This window comes from Elgaria multicarinata, chromosome 6 (assembly GCF_023053635.1).
Source record: "Elgaria multicarinata webbii isolate HBS135686 ecotype San Diego chromosome 6, rElgMul1.1.pri, whole genome shotgun sequence".
In the NCBI taxonomy this organism is placed as follows: Eukaryota; Metazoa; Chordata; class Lepidosauria; order Squamata; family Anguidae; genus Elgaria; species Elgaria multicarinata.
The window spans coordinates 61,138,757-61,143,976 of NC_086176.1; positions in this window are offsets into that span (position 1 = coordinate 61,138,757).

Sequence of the window (5,220 nt, forward strand, 5' to 3'; positions counted from 1 at the left end):
CACATTTTAAAGTAGTTTTGCATTCAGCAAACACGTTTTTGGGTGCTGATTCCATGATCCTAGCCAGCGTTCCAGGATACCCAGAGTAGTTGCAGACTAGTCTGTGTGAGAAAGAGAAAAAATGATGACTGTCTTCTTATCTGTTCTCCAAACTTCACTGTCCAAAAGAGAACTATCAATGAGCCAACTTGTTAAGTGTCTTAAGTATCAAGCCTTGGTGTCTGGTCTTCACTGCAAGAGTTCAATTAATGTTTCTAGAGTTAAAAAAAATAAATATCAACCAAGGCCTGTCTGATCAGGATTGGGGCAAGATGCATAGGTATAAGCCTTTTCCCCTCATGCCATGGCGCCAATAAAAACTGCTCCCTCTTCATGGAGGGTCTTTAATAGGAAAAAGCCATGAATAGGAAAGAGCAGTTGGTATGAAAATAAGTGTTGTTGGTAGATGAAAGTGGGTGACATGGAAGCAATATTGCCAGATAACAATTTCTCCTTTTTTCAAAGGCAACAACATCTGCAAATTCCCATTTTTTTAAAAAAATTAATTACATTTGTATTAATATTATTATTACATCTGCACAATCCTATGCTTGTCTACTCAGAAGTAAGACCCGTTGAGTTCAGTGAGCCTTATTCTTAGGTCAGTGTGTATAGGATTGCAATCTTAAAGTAACAACAAATGTAGGTAAAAGAACAAAAATCAAAGCAAAGTTAAAGACAACAGGCTGAGCAGGCACATAGGTCACCTGTCACAGCCTTCTCCATCAGGGTGAGATGAATTGGGTTAGATCCAGATTTATAGCTCCATCACATCTACTTTTTTTCCTGGTATGCACCCACAATTTGACCTCTGTTTCATTAGTGTGGCAAGCATTGGTCCAATGTAACTGGGCTGCAGAAGCAAGCTTCCTCCCCCTGCCCCTTTTATCATCTCCAGCCCTTCAAATACTACACAGAGACTGGGTTCAGACAACACAACCAATGTATAAATAGTCAACATTTGGTTTAAATAGTCAATGGTTGTTTATTTAACCCACTGTGGGTTATGTTGTGTTGCAGAAGTTTTTAAACCAATGGTTGGTTATTTGGCTGAAATAATCAACGCAAATAACAAAAGCTGGGCAAAGTTGGCTATTTGAACAACTGTTGTTTATCATGTTGTATGGAGGGCACTGTTGGTTATTTCGTCAGCCACAAAGTCACCAGGCAAGAGCTGTCAAAGCAGTGGAGTCTAGCCAGCAGGATAGATTTTCAGCAGCAATGGCTGATAGGATACTAGTGGGAGGTCTGAGGGGAGAGAGAAGGCAGGGGAAGAGTGAGATAACTCAGGGTGGACTATTAGTCAAGTTGATGCTGATCCTAATCCATACCACATTATGTGGGGAGTACCTCCTAGATAAACAACTGTCGAGTTGATTATTACCCCACTGTTGACTATCATGTTGTCCGAATGCAGCCAGAGAGTCAAGGTACCTGCTGAATAAGGTAGGCCATGATGTAGGGGAAGGAGAGATCCCTGAAAATCAGGCAGAGGCACCTGGTCTTAAAAAGCAGATACACCATGTTATTGTCCTGAGATGGCTTCATGGGTTCTATGGAAGCCATGACAGCCAAGGCATGAATGACTCATGTTTTCTCTCTCCCCACCCCCATATTTCTCATCATCATTTAATAGATTTATAAATAGCTTACCATGTTTAAAAAATACCTCTACATGGCTTGCAGAGATACTAAAATAAATTAAAATGCATGTAATAATTACAAAAACATTTATATAAAATATTTATATAAAACATTAAAACTCAATACTCACAACACCATGCATAAATAGAGTTATTAACATCATATCATGGCTACTGAACACCAGCATGGAAGTCAATTTAAGTCTGGGTTGGGGAAAGCTGCAGAGTAGGCAAAGCTGACCTGGCCAAGAAGCTAGGTGGATGATCCAGCTAGTGCCTTGGCCAGGGCAAGTTTGCAGCCTGAGGGCCTTCCTTGGGCAGGGAAAGGCCACACACAGCAAAACACAGTGCAAAGAAGAGGATTTCTTTGCTTCATCTGGGCTTTCCTGTCTGGAGTGAAGGCGAGCTGGCTTGGCTATGCCTATTCCACATCTTCCCTGACGGGATAATTTGGTATTCCTGCCTCCTGTTAGAAAGACAGCTAGCGGGGAAAACCAAAAGGAAGAACCAAATGAGTGTTTACCAGTCTCACATGCATACAAAAGGCTAAAAAAGAGACCACATCTTTCTTTAATGAAAAGAAAAACAGCTTTATTCACAAATATTCTTGCACATACAAATGCAGGTACAATGTAGGATTTCAAAAGGAGTTTGTTCAGTCCATTTTGGGTTCTATTACACAGACAGGAGTGAAAGAGAGCAAGCACATGCCCTCCCAGCAATAGAAGAAGGCAGAGAAAGGAAGGGGAGGAGCAGGAAGTCATACTGTAGGCTATAGAGATCTTAAGGCTAGCTCTGGTCCAAACTAACTTTGACACTGCCCCCTTCCTGTAACTTGCCGATGAGGTTACAATATTCCCAACACTCCCCAACAGGGAAAAATAAGGAATGGAGTGATTGCTTCTTCTCTGTGGCTTAGGGCCAGATCTACACTAAACAGGATATAAGACTTTGAAAGCAGTTTGGAAACAGTATATTGAATGTGTTATGAGCCCCAAAGGTTGTAAACTGTTATAAACTGTTATTAAGCAGTAGTGTAGATTCTGCATAGAATCCAGTGCTACTTGGTAAGCATGAATTAAATGGGAAGCCTATGTCAGTGCCACAGTGGAAGCACCCCACAAAAAAATCTCCAGCAATTTATGAATAAATCTGAAAGATGAGGTATTATTTGATTGGTTCTTTTTTCACCAGTGGAGTTGAGATGCACACATTTCTTACTCGTTTCTTTACTATACAGGAAGACCCTCTGGAAAAATAGTAGCTGGATTTATGTGTCACTATGAACATACGTTTGAAACTTCAACCCCGGAGAAATATTTTCTGTGTATCTTGGTTGGTTGGCTGGTTGCTAATGTTGTGAGATAGTTTAATACTGGCTGTTCTACACAGTTGATTTAAATGAAGAAATATGAGCACTTCATCCAAAGACAAGTAAGCACTGAAAATTCTTGCAATGTGCTTTTTCGTAGTTTCTATGGAATTAAGGTGGCCCCTTTCTAGCTTGAACTTGTAGTGATTAAAAAAAAAAACCCAAACCTTCCCCATCTCCCTTTCTGCTCCCAAGTTCACTAATGCCAATGAGAAATGTTTCCCTTGGTTCTGTAGACATCAGCTGAGGGTCTCTTGATATCTCTCTCCACTTCATGCCTTTGGCTTCACTTTTCTTTGTTGCAGCAGATGCATTTCCCATTTTAATCTCCTGGGTTTCTATTTCATTTTACAAGCCAAATATTCAATATCTCCAAATTCTCTGTTGTATTGCCAAAAATTTTATATGAGAACTAGAGCAGCTTCTGAGATTTACTTCCTAATATTTTTCATGTCCATGTCAAAAAGCATTCTGACAGCCAGGAAACCCCCCCCCCCCAAGTTAAAACCACTTGCTTAAGGGGTCTTCTTTCCATGGATCCTAAATGTTCCTTCTAATAAGTGGCCTAAAAAATAACTGTATCCATGAGAAAGAAGAGGCTTTTGGCTGCAACTTACTAGCTTATTGAGCTCATAGGCTTTGTGGAAGCCAAGTGTACAAGGTCAGGTGAATTGAAAGCGTCTATATCTCCTTTGGCATCCTGGAGTATTACATATAGCAGAACACCAAATGGCTAAAGAGCTTACACCAGGTTGTAGTAAGCCATATTTATGGCAATGTGTCCTGGAACAGAATAATTTGAATGTAGCTAGGGGAAGTAAATGGGAAAAGAAATTAAGGCTTCATAAATTAAGAATCCGTTCAACGGTAATCTGCATACTTACAGAGACTTTCTTCCGGCACACTAAAATATGACCTTAAAACTGTTACTGTATTCTAGGGAACTATTACAGCAGTACAAAGCTTTGTATTTCAAAAGCAACAAATACTCTGAGGCACCTATGTCAGAAGAAAGCGCATCCTCACAATAAACATGTTAGCCTTTAAAGTGCTAGGGGCCTCTGTGTTTTTCTCTACAACAAATTAACATGGCATTTTGGTATTGGTATTTCAAAGGAATAGAAAAATAAAGTAGTATTACAGGACCCAGTCACTCACATGAGCAATCCCTCTTGAATCAAATGGGTTCTATGAGTAATGGTTATAAAATTAGTTTATGTCTTTTGTTAATTTGTGGGAATAATAGTTCACGGGAGAGATGCTTAACTCCTACTTTTATTGGTCTTTTTAATACAAACCAGTCCATAACTCCAGAATAATGCTTTCCCTTTTGAGCAACACCATGGCAAAGCTTACAATATACAACAAGCTTACTTTTCCATTCACTTGCTTTTCAATAAGGCTTTAGTTAAATGAAATAATCAGATGGCATCAAATATTCTACTAGATTACCTTCAAGTGACAAACGTTAAAACATTTTATGTGAGGCTTCTATGCCACAGTTGTTATTGGGCAGCATCCAATGCTGTCCGTCTACCAGCTGGTTCCATGGCTGCTCCCATTCTGCTAGTAGTCAGCCATGCTTATTCTCTTCTGCAAGTGGTGCCCACTGCTTGTGGAATGGAGATTTAGTGGTTCTGAGAGCAAGTCACAAAATGAATGTTAAAACAATCCCTTATGTGAGCTCTGCCGGCCTGCCCCATTCCAGAAATGAGCATTTCCACTAAGCAGGTCTGGCTGCTCAAGGGCAGTCTCCATTAGAAACTATCCATGATGATGATGATGATGATGATGATGATGATGATGATGATGATGATACAGCTTTTTTTGAGGGGGGGCAACATACAGTCGTGTGAAAAAGAAAGTACACCCTCTTGGAATTGTATGATTTTACATATCAGGACATAATAACAATCATCTGTTCCTTTAGCAGGTCTAAAAATTAGGTAAATACAACCTCAGATGAACAACAACACATGACATATTACACCGTGTCATGATTTATTTAACAGAAATAAAGCCAAAATGGAGAAACCATGTGTGAAAAAGTAAAGGGTTACAATGAGGCTCCAAGTAGACCTTTCAGTTGGCATAGGTGAAGGTTTGATGCACTTTCCCAGGACCAGTATCAGGGGGTCCACACCATTCATCAATTTTTAAAGCCAT